Raw genomic sequence first — 18,649 nt, 5'->3', positions numbered from 1 at the left:
AAATCATTTCAGTGCATGTTTCTGTATAGATTCAAATATCTGCAATTTTTAAATGGCATCCTAGTACACAATTTTGTCTTTTACTCATTGGCTATTGTTAATTTAATTTTGAAGAATAATCACTTGTTTGCTTGAGTCACTATATATTAGTAGTGAACAGGTATAACTGACTAACACTAGTTCCTTGCTGTGAATGCTGAAGATATGAGAAGTCAAGTCACAGCATCATGTAGTAGTCCTAATGATTCTAAGGAATATAGGACTTGTTTTAAGGAAACAATTCAAGTTCATTAAGTGTAATCCAGGATAAACATATACCAAGAATGAATGTTCTACTTACTCTTCCCTGTAGTAACATTAACCTTGATAAAAATATCAGTGATTTAAAGAAAAAAATTCTCCACTTGTAGGCTAAACCTCTATTTACAGCATAATTAGAGCTTTTCTTTGATTTTATCATAGTCACATAGTCATATTCAGCCTTTTTTCAATGTCCAGTAAATTCTTCCTAGTCCTCAACCATTAAAACAAAAAAACAAAACAGTAGCTGGGTGTGATGGCATAAGTCTAAAACCCCATTGACTCAGGAGGTTGAGGCAGGAGGATCATGAGTCTGAGCCTCAGCAATTTAGTGAGGCCCTAAGCACCTTAACAAGGCCCTGTTTTAAAATTAAAAAATGAAAGGTAAAAAGGACTGAGGATATAACTCAGTGATAAAGTATCCCTGGTCCAATCTCCAGTACTGTGAAAATTTTTTTCTTTTAAATAAATTCAAGAAAGCAAATTTTGAAATACAGCAGAAATTAAAGCACTAAGTGTTCCTTTGTTAAGGTGTAATAATATATAGAAAGCCACCAAAATTCCTTGTCTTCTCCTTTAATTACCTAAGTTTACTCATTTAATTATATCTGCTTTATAATCTTGTATAATCAGTTTCATTGTAGAACTAAAACCAAACAATATTGTCAGAATTTTTATTGGGATGCATTTACCATACTTTATAAATTGCCTAATCCCACTTAAATTCATGTCTTTGGTGATTTTGGTTACTGTGGATAGGATCATTGAAATTCATAGAAAGCATGACAGTATTTTTCTAATGCTTAATTTCCACTTTTTTTTTTAACCTCTGAATTTGTTTTCAGGGTTATGTTATCAAAGGACTGACTAGACTAGGATTTCACCTCTCTACAAAATAAAACAAAAGAACTATGTTGATTCTACTACCTATAATAGTTCAGAAGTCATGTAACACATCCATGAGGTACATAGAGTCCTTCTATCTTTACACATTATTTTTCTGGCTCCATTTAAGCTAAGTGTCTCCAGAATCCCAAATCTCTGCCTTTGAAGAGGGAATAGAATTTTAGTGGTGTAATTCACAGAATTTCTAACTTGTACAACTAGAAACTTTCAAATTGCACGAGCTATCATGGCCACTTTGAAGAAGTTAAAATTTAAAGGATAGCATTTTAGCTAAGTAACACTAAGGTTAAGTCAAATACCTAGTTTTATTTAAGTTCATTTCATTAACTGTATAATCTATGACCCTTGTGAATGTGAGCATATTTTTGCAGGCAAAAAGACCACTGAACAATTTGATCTCTCTCTAGAATAAACTCAGAAAGTTTGATAGGGCTTTTAAAGCATTCATTACATTATCTTAATGTAGGAAAACAGTACTTATGGGGGGAAGCCTATGTGTAATTTGCCCAGACAGAGCTGACTTTAAAGTAATAGTAATTAATCTGTGTTGAATGTCAACCATGTGCCAAGTATTGAGATTAGCTTTTAATATGCTGTCTTAGTCCATTTGGGCTACTGTAATAAAAATACTTTAAACTGGACGACTTAAAAACAACAGAAATTATTTCTCACAGTTTTGGAGCCTGGGAAGTCCAAGATGAAGGCATTGGCACATTTAGTGTTTAGTGAGGGCCTCCTTCCTGACTCATAAATGGTGTCTTTTCTCTGTGTCCTCACATGGCAGAAAGGGTAAATTAGGTTTCTGGGGTTTCTTTAATAAAGGCACCAATCCCATTCATGAAAAATTTACCCCTATGACCCAACAACCTACCAAAGACTTCACGCCCAAATGCTAACAATCAACATAGGAATTGAAGGGCAGGGCACAGACATTTTATTGCATTTGCATTATCTTTAAGCCTCACAATTCTGTTTGACATAGGTCTTATTATTAAAAATATCCATTTAACATGAGGAAACTGATTCTCAAAGAAGCTAAGTAATTGCCTAACATCAAGAGGCTAATTGGAGGTGGGGCTCGATCTGACTACAAAGCCTAATATCTTAACCAGCAATTTGTTTCTGTTCTAGCTTACAAAGACTTAAACAGAACCTGTTGAAATTGTTTCTTCTTCATATAGTGAAAATAGGGCGAAGGTCTTTTTATTAGCAGTATTCTTCTTGTAACTCTGAAATTATGCTCCCTCAAGATGTATGTTTCTTCTGCATCATCAATTTTGTTTCATCGATAATTTGATTTTTTTTTTTTTTTATACCAGAGATTGAACTCAGAGGCACTTAACCACTGAGCCACATCCCCAGCCCTATTTTCTATTTTAGAGACAGGGTCTCACTGAGTTGCTTAGTGCCTCACTTTTGCTGAGGCTGACTTTGAACTCTCCATCCTCCTGCCTCAGTTTCCTGAGCCACTGGGATTACAGGTGTGTGCCAGCACACAGGGCTTTGGTTATGTTCTTAATGCATTAGCATTAAGGAAAGGTATAATCATGAAACATTAATTTGACTGTTTAAAAAGATAATTTACCACTATGTAAAGTTAAGTTACTTGAAGATAAAAATGGTAGTCCCCACATGTTATTTAAGATAAAGACACAGGAAAAAGAGAATAAGATATGGATGAGGAAAAAATACAAACAGAATTTTACACTTCTCTGCCTTCCCTTGAAATCTTATTTACCTTTCTCCTTTCTCTTTATTCCTAGAAAAATTTCCAATGTTTTTCAATCTCAGAAGGTGATACTACCATTCAGAGAGCAGTTAATCCTAATGATAAAAATCAATTCAGAGACCAGTTAATCCCAATGGCAAAGATTTTCTTTTCAATTTATATATAGTCCCTTTGAAATAGGTACTTCTTATTCTATTAATTGTAGAAAATTAAGTATAGTAACACCAAGATTCAACATAGTAAATCTTTCTGTTGATATGCCAGTTTAACTCAGTTCCTGAACTCCCACCAAGACTTTTTGTAGATATATTGATATGTCTATATTTATTATGTTTATATATTTATGATAATGCATATATATATATAATTATTCTAAAATGCATAGCCAAGGGATTTAGAATCAGTAATTTTGAAAGAAAGAATAACATAGAATCACTTTACCTATTACAAGACATCATGTAGCCTCAGTAATAAAGATTGATATTGTCAGTGGGATAGATATATAAATTAATGGATTAGAATGGATAACCCAAAAATAGCCCTGTACAAGTATAACCAGCTGATTTAGTTTCACAGAAGTATAAAGGCAGTTCCAGGAAGGCTATCTATTCAACATATGTGCAGGAAAAATCAAATACTAATAGGCAAACAAAAAACCCTCAAGATAAGTTTCACACCTTATATAAAAATTAACTTATAATTGGACCTAGAATTAAATGGAAAAGGTAAAAGTATAGAACTTTAGAAGAAAACATAAGAAAAGTCTTTATGGCTTTGGGCTTGGTAAATAATAATTAGATATGATACCAAAGCATAATCTACAAGTGTTGTCAGCCTTCCATTATTATAACAAAATATCAGAGATAATCAACTGAAAAAGAGGGAAGTTTTATGTTGGCTCACAGTTTGGGAGATTTCAGTCCATGGTCACTTGGCCCTGTTGCTTTGGGGCCTGTCAAGGCTGTAAATCATGATGGGGAGTAGTATGGTGGAACAAGCTGCTCATCTCAGGGTGACCAGGAGACAAAAGACAGAGAGGAATAGGAAGTGCCTGAGTCCCACAGTCCTCTTATAGGGCACATCCCCAGTGACTTAAGACTTCGCAGTAAACCCTACTTCTTAAAGTTTCCACCACCTCCCAATAATGCCAAGCTGAAAACTAAGCTTTTAACACATGGGTCATTGTAGAAATTTAAGATCCAAACCATAGCACCATAAAAGGAAAAAAAAAAAAAAAAGTCAGTAAGTTAGTTAGGCTTCATGAAACTTAAAACTTTTGATCTCCAAAATAAACCTATTAAGGGTGGATTCTGGGAAGATGGCAGAGTAGGAAGTATCAGGAATCTGACTCATGTATAGGCAACAATTGTACGAGTAAAATCTATATAAGCAATTATTTTGGGACTCTCAAGCATATTAAAGGCTTACAACATTCAGGGGAACATTTGGAAGATAAATTGTGTTTGATTTTCAATTTCAGCTTTTAGAACAGTAGCAGCTCTCCACCCTCCACAACCACCCCAGCCCAGTGACAGGTAACCATGCATGTATTTCCAGAGCAGCTTACACACAGCTTACAGGGTAGGTCAAAGGCACCTTCTGCTCTACATATAAAGAATCTATTCACTTAATCATGCTTCTCATAACAGAGGTCAAGAAAAAGAAGCAAGTACTTCTTCCCATCATTTCAAGTCCCCTACCCTCCCCTCTAGCTGAAGTACTTTGAAGGAGTTTAGAGGACCAATAGACTTTTTTCTCCCTTTTATTTCTCTCTTTCCCCCCTTTTGTAATCCAAACATTAAGCACTAAGACATGTAAAATCAAATGCATAAATGCAGAAAGTTAGAAAGTAACCATGTATGTTCAGGGAAAGGTTCAGGCTCAGCAAGATCTGACATTTACACTTCAGACTGGTATTTGCCGTAAAGATTGTCTGCAATTAAAACAGCAAACCCTGGGAAAGGGGGATTCCTGAGAGACTAGTTGTATTAGTCAGTTTTCCATCACTATAGTTAATACTTGACAAAGGCTACTCATTAACGAAAGAGAGGTTTATTTTTGCTAATTATTCTGGAGATTCGAGTCCAAGATCAGGCACCTCCCACTAGCTCTACCTCTTAAAGAATCACAGGACTTCCCAGTCCTGCCAGTATGGGAACAAATTTTACATATGGACCTTTGGGAGACACTCATTCAAACCATAGCTTCTGCCCATGGCCTCCATTCTCACAGTGCAAAGTACATTCACTCTATTCCCAGGAGCCCCAGAGTTAACCATTGCAGCATTGCACAAAATCCGAGTTCAAAGTTTCTTTCAAGCTGGATGTGGTAGCATACTTGTAATTCCAGTGATTCAGTAGACTGAGGCAGAAGGATCACAAGTTCCTCAACAAGTCTCAGCACATAGTGAGACCTTGTTTCAAAATAAAAAGGACTTACAGATGTAACTCAGTGGTAGTGCATCCCAGGATTCAATCCCAAGTACCAAGAAAAGAAAAAAAAAAAGAAAAAAAAAAAAGGCATATGAAGAAATAACTCCACTTTGTTTTCTGTATGATTTAAGAGTTCAGTATGTTTTAAAACATTAATATGAAAACTAATATTACAACTTTGGTCTAAAACTCCTCATTTTGCATTCTACAATTTTTAAGAGACTAATTTATTTAAAAGAATTATTAGTTGGTGTGTTGGGGTACACAGTTTATAAAGATAAATTTTTTTAGCCTTGACAATCAAGGAAAGTGGAACTTAAGCTATCAAGGAGCAGAGGTTTCATGTGTTATTGAAGTTAAGATGGCATAAATTCAAATTAGAGTGCCATAATTTTAGGATGTTAAATGTAATCATATGATAACCACAAAGAATAGCTTTAAGAATATGAACAAATGGAATTTAACAGTAAGGCAAGAAATAGAAATAAAGGCATATAAATTAGAACTGAAAAATAGTAAAATTTCTCTGCAGATAATATAATCTTAGATGCAGAAAACACTAAGGATTCCATAAAAATAAAAACAAAACCTTGCTGGAATTAATAAATTATTTCAACAAAGTATCAGGATATAAAGTCAATACACATATCAGTTGCATTTCTATACGCTAAGAACTTAAACAATCTGGAAAGGAAAAGATAATTTCATTTATAATAGTATGAAAAGAATAAGATACATAAACATTGAAATCTCTTTTTTTTGAATATATAATGCATGTTTATTTTCTAGCAACCACTTTAAAAATGCAAAGAAACGTGAAATTAATTAGTGAATAGGGTGGATTTCCTGGTGTCCCCAAATCTCATCATTCAAAATGTAATTTATTTAAACATACACAAAATATCAATCCAATAAGTGACACTAACCACAGTTCCAATGGTCAGTAGTCACATGTGGCTAGTGACAATCGTATTGCAGAGAACGGCTGTAGGACGAAAACTGCATGTTTCATACTATGCATAAACTTCAACATAAATAAATGTTGTAGAGAAATGAAAACTTTGTATCTGAACTCTGGCTCTTCTTAGCTGGGTGACTTTAAGGAAGTTACTTAACTTTTTTGAAATCTTAAAATACTGCTGAGAGAAATTAAAGACTTATATAAATGGAGGTAAATTCCATGTTCATGGGTTGAAAGGCTTATATTTTTAAGATGTCAGTACTACATGAAGTGATTTATAGATTCAATGTGATCTTTCTCAAAATCCTACTGATTTTTTTTTCTAGAATTAGGAAAAGTTATTCTAATACTCATATGCAATCTCAGGAGACCTTAAATAGTCAAAACAATCTTGACAAAGAATAACATTGGAAGAGTTATACTTCCTGATTTTAGAATGTACTGCAAAGATAGATGATAATCAAGACAGTGTGTTACTACTGTAAAGCCAGACCAGTGAAATATAATCATGGACACAAAATAAACCCTCACATATATGATGAAATTATTTTTGAAAGGGTGCTGATACCATTCAATGGGGAAAGGACAAATTGTAAAGGGAAAACTGGATTTCCAATACAAAGAACAAAGTTGTACTCTTAACCTAATACCATAAACAGAAATTAACTGAAAATGGATAAAAGACCTAAACGTAAGGCCTACCAACTATAAACTCTTAGAAGAATACTTAGGGCCAAAGCTTCATGACATTGGATTTGACAATCATTTCTTGGCTATGACAGCAAAGATATAAGAAACATAAGAAATAGACAAATTGGATTTCATGAAAAATTTTGAAATTGTATATCAAAAGACACTATCAACCTAGTAAAAAGGAAACCCACAGGATGTGGTAAAATATCCCTGGGTTCAATCTCCAGTGCCAATAAATAAATAAAACCCACAAAATGAGAAAAATATTTGTAAATCATGTATCTGATAAGCAATTAATATCCTAAATATATAGGGAACTTGTAAAACTCAACAACACAAAGCAGATACCTGCTTCAAAAATGGGAAAATGAGTTGAATACATGTTTCTCCAAAGAATATGTACAGATATAAGCACAAAAGAAGATTATCTCATCATTAGGAAAATGAAGATCAAAATTACACTGGATACCACTTGTCACTCATTAGGATGACTGCTATCAATAATAAAAAAAAAAATAACCAATGATGAGGATGTGAGGAAATGGGAACCCTTGTGCACTATTGGTAGAAATGTAAAATGGAAGCACTGCTGTGGAAAACAAGGAAGTTCTTCAGAAAATGAATAGAATTACCATATGACTTGCCAGGCCGTTCCACCTCTGGTGGAACTCTAAAGTGGTACTCTGGTACTCTAAAGAATCAACAGTAGGATCGCGAAGAAATATCTGTACATTTATATTCATAGCAGCATTATTCACAATAGCTAACTTGTAGAAGGAACCTAAGTGTCCACTGATGGATGAATAAATAAGCAAAATGTGGTATATAAATTTGTTGAAGTACTGTTCAGCTCGAGAAAAGAAGGAAACTATGACATCCTATAATATGAATGAACCTTGAGAACATTTTTCTCATTGAAATAAACCACACACAAAAAGACAAATATTGTATGATTCTAATTATGTGGCATACTTAAAATAGTGAAAATCATAGACACATAAAGTAGAATAGTGGTTACCAGGGACTGGAGGAAAGGGGAAATTGGAATTATTAAAGGGTTATTAAGTCACTTTTATAAAATGAAAGTTCTAGAGATGGATGGTGGTAAGATTGCACAGCCTAGTAAATACATATATTCCCACTGAACTGTATACTTAAAAATAGTTAAGATGGTAAATATGTTGTGTTAGTTTTACTTCAATATTTTAAAACTTGGGGAAAATAGGTGTGTGTGTGTGTGTGTGTGTGTGTGTGTGTGTGTGTGTGTGTGTTTTAAATGAGGATGACTGGGGTGAGGAGATTTACCAAAATGTCAATAGTAGTTCTGAGTAGTGAGTCTTTGGTCAATTTTATATTCTTCATTCTGTTAAGGAATTTTCAAAAGTTTTGTAGCCAGCTTGCATTAAAATCAGAAAATTAATGTTATTTTTATTTCAAAGGCAATGTATGTGTATATAGATATTGATATATCATAGAAGAATAGGTGATATTCTCTAGTCAGTAGTGGAGATATGCTGTTGTGTTGGGGTTTTGTTCTTGCTAAGCATTATACCACTGTTAAATCTGTATTGTATTTTGGAAGAATGTGATTCCATTATTCTTTAGTTTTCAAATGCATTTTTAAGACTTGTTGGAAAACAATTATTTCTGTGAGCTTATATCTACTCTAATGTCAGATTTTTAAAATTGGTTACTGTTGAGATAATTGCAGCAGAAATATTCTGTGATAGAGTAAATGACCAAAAAATGAACGTATCATGTGGCAGAAATTCTCTTTCCACACTTGTGTTGCCAGTAAGACAATACTGCTGTGTAGTAAGATTCCAATCATTTTATGTGTTTGAGTTCACCTCTGAAAACACTATGAGGAGATGACCCAGAAAGAGGATGTTTAGCTGGACAATTCTGTTTTGTTTTGTTTTTGGGCTTTTTTTGTTTGTTTGTTTGTTTTTTGAGGTGCTGTGGATTGAACCCAGGGTCTTGTGCTTGCTGTTTTGTTTTTTAAAAGAAATAGTTTCACCTAGGACGTGGCCATGGACTGAGTGATGATGGAAGAAGAAATAAGGACCTGTAACAGTTGTGATGGAGAAAAAGAATATGGTGCCAAGAACACATTCTTACTCCTCAGTTCAACTATAATTAGCAATGAATGTTTTAAATGCAATCACTACACGTGAGTGATTGCAGAACATAATAAATGCAGATACTCTCCTTGTTTCTGTTTCTAGATAGGAAGTTCACTCACTGTGTTCTTAAAACAATGAAAAACTAGAAATCTGAAAAAGTCCTTTAATTCTGAAGTAATTGTCATCATGTGCTAGCAACAAAATAGTGGAGGAAAAAAATAGTTTTATCATTCTGTCTTACACCTTTTGAAGATTAACAATTCTGGTATATGGTCACAGGAAAATTTTGATCTAAAAATGCCAAATAAAAACGAAAGCAAACTTCAACACTAAAGAAATTTAGTCTTCTTGAGTCAGGCCCAGCTTTTGTTTCCTTCCATTAGTCTGACTTGTAAAAAAGGAAGGAAAACAAAACTATTCTTGTGCGATAGCACACTGATGATATATTGTGGCCATTGTATGCCTTGTGTGTACCAGGTGTGTTTGGTGTGGGGACTGTTAAAGGAAACAAGACACAGATTCTTTGTTTAGATGCAAAAGGGGGAAATGTACAGTCAGTACCTCTATTTCCAGATATATTTCTTGACTAGTATTTCTTCTCCACTCCATTGTACATCTGCCAAGAATGGAAAATCCCCAGGACTCTTAGACTCTTACACATTCTACCCAAATCATCAGGCAAGATTTCAACAAACAAACCAAAAAAGCTACCAACCACAGTAAGATACCACTTCATACTCATGAGGATGGCTATAACAGCAGTTGGGGGTCAGGAAAAGAAGTGTTAGTAAGTATACAGAGAAATTGGAGCCTCATTTATTGCTGTTGGATATGTGAAATATTTCAGTCATTGTGAAAAAGTTTGCTGGTTCCTCAAAAAGTTAAAACATAGAATTATCATATAATAGTTTCTAATCTAGGTATACACCCAAAAGTGGTGAAAACAGGGTCTCAGACAGATATTTGTACACAAGTGTTTATAGCAGCACTGTTCACAGTAGCCAAAAGGTAGGAACAGTCATCAGCAGATGAATGGATAAATCAGTTGTGGTAAATCAGCAAGAGAAAAATGTCTGAAAAACTCCCAGATATTTAGAAATAAAATAAGCAACACACTTCTAAATGGCATATAGGTCAAAGTGTAACTCAGAAGGGAAATTTTAAAATATTTTAATTTAATGAAAATGAAATCATAGCATATCAAAAATTCTGGAATGCTGCTGAAGCTTAATTAGAAAAGAAAAAGGTACTCAAATTAACTTAAGCTTTTACTTTGTGAAAGCAGAAAAAGTTGAACAAATTAAACCAAAATAAACATAAGAAAGGAATTAAAAACAGAATCATTGGAATGGAAAACAGAAGTGGAGAAATTAAATGTAACCAAGAGTTTGTTCTTGAGAAGATGAATAAGTTAATAACCCTTTAACTGGGCAGATAAGGAAAACAAAGAATTCTTAAATTACTTTGTTAGTAATTCATAAATTAATAATGTTAGGGATAGGGATGGGGAGATAGCTCAGTCGGTAGAGTGCTTGCCTTGCAAGCACAAGGCCCTGGGTTTGATCCCCAGCACCAAAAAAAAAAAAATAATAATGTTAGGGATAAATGGGGAACATTACCACAGTTCTTATAGCTATGAAAAGGACACGAAGGAAATAATATTAACAAAATATTATCCCCATAAATTTAAAACCTTAAGTGGAAAAATTTCTTGATAGAGTCCAGCTGCAGAAGCTAAGTCAAGAAAAAATAGGTAACCTGAATAGTCTTGTATGCATTAAAGAAATTGAAATTGGAATTTAAAACTTTCCATTAAAGAAAACTCCAGGCCCAGGTGCCTTCCACTGGCAAATACAATCAATGAATGTTTAATGAAGAAATAATATCAATTCTATGCAAACTCTGCCAACAAATGAAAGAAGACAGAATTCTCCCAATTCATTTAATGAAGTCATTGTTATAATATCAAAACAAGTAAAATAGGTTACCAGAAAGAAAACTAAAGACATAGACACAAAAATCCTCAAGAAAATATTAGCCAGTCAAAACTAGTAATATGTGAAAATGATAATATAGTATGTCTAAATTTAATTTATTCTGAGAATACAAGGTGGTTTTAATGTTTAGAATGAATTGGTGCAATTCTCCATATCAAAAAGTTAAATGGACAGGATCCTGTATGATTATCTCAATAACTAGATACTGCATCAATCCATAATAAAGATATCTCAGCAAACTAGGAATAGAAGGAATTTTCTCAACCTGGTAAAGGGCAGATATAAATATTCCATGAATAACATCTTACTTGAGGATGCAAGAATGACAAAAGGCCAGAAAAGTAAATAAAAGGAATGCAGATTGAACAGGAAGAAATGAAGTTCTCTGTATTTACAAATTGAATTACTTTCTATGCAGAAAATCTCAAAATCTACAAAAAAAAAAAAAAAAAAAAGAAACCCTCCTTGAACTGAAAACTGAGCTAGCAAGGTCACATGATTCAAAATCACTATAAAAATTAATCATATTTCTGTATTCTATTAATTAGAAATTGAAATTATAAAAAGCACTATTTACAATAGCACTATGAAACATGAAATACTTAGGTCTGAATCAAACAATATGTGCAATATCTATGGTAAAAACCTACAAAACACTGACAAAAGTAATCAAAGATCCTAATAAATAAAGACACTGTGTTCAGTGGTAAAAAAATCCCTGTCAAGAACTTAGTAGGATTTTTTTAAGTAGTCAGCAAGTTGATTCTAAAATCTATTTGGAATGATGAAGGAAATAGAAAAGGGGAAAGAAATAAATAGAAATGAAGTTGAGGACTCTACTACCTGACTCAAGAACTACTTAAAAATCTGCAGTTATCAAATAGTGTATTACTGCTTTAAAAAAATAGCTGCATATATCTATGGGAAAGAATAAACCATCTAAAAACTAAACACACCATCAGTTGAATTTTCACAAAAGTGCTAAGGTAATCCAATGGGGGAAAAAATTGGCCTTTCCAACAAATGAAAAGTTACGCATCCATTTAAAAGCAAAAAGAAAGCAAAGATCCTTGGCCCATAGGTTGGCATAAACCTTGGAGATAAGTGAAAAAAGAAAAAAAAAGATGGGAAGAGATTCACTTCGTACAAGTAGGAAAATAACAATTGCTTAGTGAATTGAAGCAAGGAAATTGAAGCAAAGGAAATATTGGAATTAATTAAATCTTTTGACTGAAGAACATCATATATTTTATAATTTTTTTTCACTAGCTTATTAAGCATCATATTGTTCATAGAGTATTTTGTTAGATTGGGGGGCATTGAAAGTCCTGTTGAGGGAATCACATATAAATAATAACAAAATAAGTGTTAAGTGCTACCTTATTAGTACCAAGAGAAACCAGTGGAGGGAGCAGCAAGGACCAAGAGCTGAAGTATTCTGAGCAGTAAATAATATTAATTGATACAGTGCCCCTTTTAAACTGAGAAATTATTGTTAATTTGATAGCTAAAATCCAGTATGGGATCTCTTCCATCTGTTGCAGCTTTAATCTGTGATGGTTATCTCAGACTCAAAGAATAGACAAAGCAATGGAACCTTATGTGGTTTCCTTTTACCTTTCCTTTTTGCTGTTTCTTGCTTTGTCTTAAAATGAGTAGTCTTTCTCTTGCCCTAGACCTAGCCATTTTGTATAGTCTATTACACAAAGAAATCAACCAAAGATTTTTTTTTCAAAAAGTTTCAAAATTGTAGGATCGAAAGTTATTTTTCCCCCATAAAGGAGTCTCCATACTCCATGCACCCACCTCCAGTGGGTTTCTAATGCACATTTGTCATCTCTTTGAAGGATTACCCATTGCAACATGTTCTCACACTTTCCTTAAGTACTCTTATTCTCCTCCAGTCTTCTATCACATAGCAAGAGCGTTGGTGGAAATTGCTCTTCCATAAAAAGAACTATGCCACCTACTCTTCAAATGCTGATTAAGAAATCATTGATCGATTTTTTTCCCTTGGGAATAAATGAGGCTTTCCCCTGAGAGTGGAAAAAATGAAATAATGGGATGTAAAGAATGAAGATGACTCTGTGTTATGAGGAAAATGTTTATGCAGTTGCCATGGAAACAACATGTAGTCATTCAAAACAGGAGCTTATATCTCAGTATTTGTCAAATATAAATAAGATACGGTTTGCATTTATTCTCTTTCTTGGCCTAAATTTAGTCTGACACATATGGTTATGTAAAATATGCTCCTGCTTTAGTATATTTGCTTAATGCTTGCAGGAATCTAGCAATACATGGGCTGCTATGATTTAAAATCATATGCTTGAGTCATAGAAATAAAATTAGGAAGCAACTCTCAGCAAAGAATTTCTAAAAACAAATGACAGTATATTCACAGTGCCCACTGCTGGGCTCTCCTGTGACTTTCATAATTAACAGAACTTAATTTTTTTAATTGAAATGTATTACAGTGTTAGACATAATTGGTACAAGCTAATTCTTTGTAAGTGATGTCAAATGCAGAAAATACATAGTTTGATAGTTTATTCTTATTTAATGCGTGTGATTTCATTTCTCAAGTGGAATAAGGCACAATAGACCATGTTTTTGTATGGTTACTAGATTTTTCTGTCACAAAACATCAGTTGCCTTCAATTTCTTACTTTATAAGTGAGGCATGATAGAAATCTTGAGAGGACAGACACACATGAGTTTTGAGGATTTGGAAAATTTGACAAATATATTCAGAGCTTGCACTTTCATCAGTAACTAATTCCAAAGATAATATAGAAAATGCAAACCTTGCACACTGCTATTGCCTTTTAATGGGGACACTAAGTGGAACAATAGGAGAATCTAAAAACAATTAGAATAGGCTTCTTTCTTGGAAAACTGTTCTACTTAATTCCAGTACCTTATTCATTTATGCCAACTTTGTTAGCCATTTCATAGCTCATCAGTTTATCACCCTATGTATTTTCTCTTTTCTTAGATTTCCATAAAGACTTTCAGTGAGCAGATAGCCTAGAGGCATAATGTCTTTTTAAAGCAGTAATTGCTTATAGTCCAATAAATGTAACAGTAATTTAATGAGATTACACACAGATTAAACTGTAGGAAAAGGCTAAGACTTTTATAGAGCAGATAAATTTTAAGTCAGAGTTGAAAGGTTAAAGATTTTTCTATTTTTGATGATATTAAAAATTTTAAAGATATGTATGCTCTTTAATCCAAAAATTTTATTTCCAAGAATTTATCTTAAGGAAATAAAGATATATGTGAAGATTGTGGAGAATGTTTACTAATCCCTGTTTATAATAGAGAAATATTGAAATGGATAAATAATTTTAAGATAAATACAGAAAATGAAAGTAAGTAGCCATTTAAAACAGTGTTATAGAGGAATATTTACTGATTTAAAATATTTGTGATGTTCAATAAAAAAAAACAAATTTGATTGAAATTATATTAAATCTATAGATCAGTTTAGGGAAAATATGCATCATTACTATGTTGGGTCTTTTAAACAAAGAACACTATATGTTTCTCCATTTACTTAGGCTTGACTTTTTTTTAACTAGTGTTTTATATTTCTCAGCATACAGCTCCTGTACCTGGTTTTTTTTTTTTTTTTTTTTTAGATTTATATACAGCAGTTTTTCTTATTTTCTTTTTTGAGATAATCTGAAAGATATTTTTAAATTTGCAGTTTTCATTAATATATTGCTTGTATATAGAGATGCAGTTGATTTTTTTTATGTCAACCTGGTATCTTACAATCTTCAAAAAATAATCTTTAAAAAAATCTTTAAAATTATTTTGTAGATTTTTTTGGGATTTTTTGTGTGCATAATCATGCCATATATAAATGGCACAGTTTCATTTCTTCCTTTCCAATCCATATATCTTTTATTTCTTTTTCTTGCCTTTTTACACTTTCTAAAACATTTGGGATATGTAGAACAGGAAACATATGAGTGTAGGCCTCCCTACCTTGTTACCTTCTTTGCAGAAAAACAGTCAGTGTTTCATAATTATATGATGCTACCTATAGATCTTTTTTTGAAGATGCCCTTGAATCATGTGGAAGAATTTCCCTTCTACTCCTAGTTTGCTGAGCATTTTCATTATGATGGATGTTGGCTTTCATGAAACAAATTTTCTGTATCAATTGTTGCAATCACGTGGATTTTCTTCTTTGAGCTGTTAATAGGTTTATTTTTTAACATTGAACTTCTATTCCTGAGGTGAACCCCACTTGGTTGTATATGTTATTCTTTTTACATACTTCTGGAAAATCTCAGGGGATTTTTGTGCTTATGATGTAGGGATATTGGTCTATAGTTTTGATTAACTGATATTTTATGTTCATTTACTTGGTTTGGGCATCAGGGTAAAGCAGATCTCATAAAATACAAGTATTTCTTATTTGATTTCTGGGATAGATTATCCAGAATTAGTGTAATTACTTCTTTAAATGTTTGATAGAATTTGCCAGTGAAACCATCTAGTCCTAGAAATTGCATATAATAGGGTTAAAAGGGAGAGAGGTTATTTGGTTTGGTTGGCTTTTAAATTCTTTTAGTGCAAAGATTTATTTATTTTTAGAGTAGTTTTAAGTTCACTGTAAAGTTAAAAGTGAAGTACAGAGATTTCCCATGTACTCTCTACCCCCACCCATGCACAACGTCCATCATTATTGACATCTCTGTCAGATTGGTATATTTTTTATAATCGATGAGCCTATATTGATACATCATAATCACTCAAAGTTCATAGTTTAGGGATTTGCTCTTGATGAAGAATATTCTGTGGGTTTGGACAAGTGTGTAAGAAATAGCCAGCTGGGCATGGTGGCACACGCCTGTAGTTTCAGCAGCTCAAGAAACTGAGGCAGGAGGATTGAAAGTTCAAAGCTAGCCTCAGCAACTTAGTGAAACCCTAAGCAACTTAGCAAGACCCTATTTCAAAAAGGGGGGAGGGACTGGGGATGTGGCCTCTGTTCTCTACTCTTCAAATTTCCCTTCTCTTCAATCCCTGGAAATCATTGATATTTTTACTGTTTGCATGATTTGGCCTTCTCCAGAATGTCTTATATTTGGAATCATATAATATGTAGCCTTTGCAGGTTGGCTTCCTTCACTTAGCATAATATGCATTTAAGTTTTCTCCACATCTTTCCATGGCTTGATAGCTGTTTTTTTTTTAATGCTAAGTAATATTCCATTACTTAGATATACTCTAGTTTATCCATTAACCTATTGAGAGACATCTGTGGTTGCGCCCATGTTTTGGCAGTTATGGATAAAATTACTATAAATATTCATGTTCAAGTTTTTGTGTGTACATCAGTTTTTTGTTTTTGTTTGTTTATTTTTGCTTTATGCAGTACTGGGGGATTTTATGCAGTACCAAGGGCCTCATGCATGTTAGGCAAGTACTTTAACTACTGAGCTATACCCCTCACTCCTGGACATTAGTTTTCAACTCTTTTGGGAGCATGATTGCTGGGTCATATGGTAAGAATATATTTAGGTTTTTAAGAATCTGCCAAACTATCTTTCAATATGACTATACCATTTTGCATTCCCACCGTAATGAATAAAAGTTGTTGCTGTATATCCTTGCCAGCATTTGTTCTTTTATCATTAAGAACTTTGGCCATTCTAATAAGTATGTAGTGGTATCTTATTATTTTATTTTGCATTTCCTTGGTATCATCTGATTCAGAGCATCTTTTGAATAATGCTTACTTTTGTATTATCTTTGGTGAGGTATATATTAGGGTTTTGGTTCACTTTTTAATCAGATTGTTTTATTGTTGAGAGTTAAGAGTTTTTTGTATATTTTGGATAGTGGTCCTTTTTCTGATATGTCTTTTGCAGATATTTTTCTACCATTGTGTGTCTGTGTTCTTATTCTCTTCACAGTGTGTTTTGTTGAACAGGAGTTTTTAATTTTTAATGAAGACCAGTTTATCAGTACTTTCTGCAATTAATCATATCTTTAGTGTCATAATCTAATAAGTCATCATCAAACCCAAAGTTAACTAGACTTTCTGCAGTGTTTGTTGCCTTCTAGATGTTTTATAGTTTTGCATTTTACAGTTAGATCTGAATCATTTTGACTTATTTTTTGTGTGAAGTGTCTAAGGTTTCTGTCTAGATTCACTCTTCTGCATGGGGATATACAATTATTCTAGCATCTTTTTGTTGAAAACAATATATTTTCTCCATTGTATTCCTTTCTCTCCTTTCCTAAAGATCACTTTACTATATATTTGTGGGTCTTTTTCTGGGTTTCCAATTCTGTTCTGTTGATTTTTTTTTTTTTTTTTTTTTTTTTGGCTAGTACCACATTATCTTGATTATTGTAGTTTTGTAAGTCTCACTGTCTGATAATGTCAGTACTTGAACTTTATTCTTCTTCAATATTATATTAGTTTTTCTGGATCTTTTGCTTCTTCAAATAAACATATTATGATTTAAATCTTAAATGTCTCCCAAGGTGCTAAAGCCTTGGTCTCTGGAGCTAGTGGCACTTTTGGGAAATGGTAGAAACTTTAGGAGGTGGGACATATTTGGAGAAAGTAGGTCACTAGGGGCATGCCCTTGAAGGGTGTCTCTTTGTCCTGCAACCCCTTCCCATCTGCTTCCCAGCCATGAAGTGAACACCTCTGATCAACCATGTGCTCCCCATCATGATATTCTGTCTTGGCAAAGGAGCAAAACAACGGAACCAAGTGACCATGAACTGAAACTTCTGAAATCATGAGCAAAAAGAAATCTTTTCTCCTTTAAATTGATTCCTGCAGGTATTTTGTCACAGTGATGAAAATGATGAAAAGTTGACCAAAACAGAACTGTAGAATTCATTTGACAAAATCCACAATTTAACGTGGGATTTTGATTGGGAAGACTTCACATCTTAACAATGTTGAATCTTTCTATTCATAAATATGGAATATCCATTTAGTTCTTTGATTTCTTTTCTCAGTGTTTTGTGATTTTCCTGATATAGATCTTATACATATTTTGTTAGACTTATACCCAAGTATTTAATTTTTAGAGCTACTGATATAAATGGTTGTGATTCTCTGTATCTGCCTTTCTCTCCAGTTTTGCAGGCAGCATTTTGCCCTGAGACCTCACTTCTCTTACACGTCTGAGAAGTTATTGATTTTCCAGTTAGTCCAACCTTTTACCTGTCAGGGCAGCTCTTCACCAGTTGATCTGGAAACTGTAACCTCTTGTGAAGGGTCTATAACTACAAAACTATTTCTTTCATAGCAATAGTGCTATTTAATTTGTCTAGTCCACCTTGGGTGAATTTAGGTAATTAGCAATTTTAATGAATTGAACTTTTATCCAGTTTGTCAAATTTAAGTAAGGTTTTTTTTGTTTTTCTGTCTTCTACTTTGTTGTTGTGTCTGCCTGTATCTTATTGTTTTCTTTCTTCTGTTTGTTTTGAGTTGTCATTTTCTCATCAAATTTTAAAAG

General features: G+C 33.1%; 1 protein-coding gene across 1 annotated transcript in view; it reads left to right on the top strand.

Moving 5' to 3' along the window:
* The window catches only part of Peak1 (pseudopodium enriched atypical kinase 1), a 168,592-nt gene that overhangs the window by 30,888 nt on the left and 119,055 nt on the right, over window positions 1-18,649 (top strand).

Source organism: Sciurus carolinensis, chromosome 2 (assembly GCF_902686445.1).
Source record: "Sciurus carolinensis chromosome 2, mSciCar1.2, whole genome shotgun sequence".
NCBI classification, from domain to species: Eukaryota; Metazoa; Chordata; class Mammalia; order Rodentia; family Sciuridae; genus Sciurus; species Sciurus carolinensis.
The sequence above is the reverse complement of the archived record's forward strand: the minus strand, read 5'-3'. Positions and strand labels throughout refer to the sequence as shown.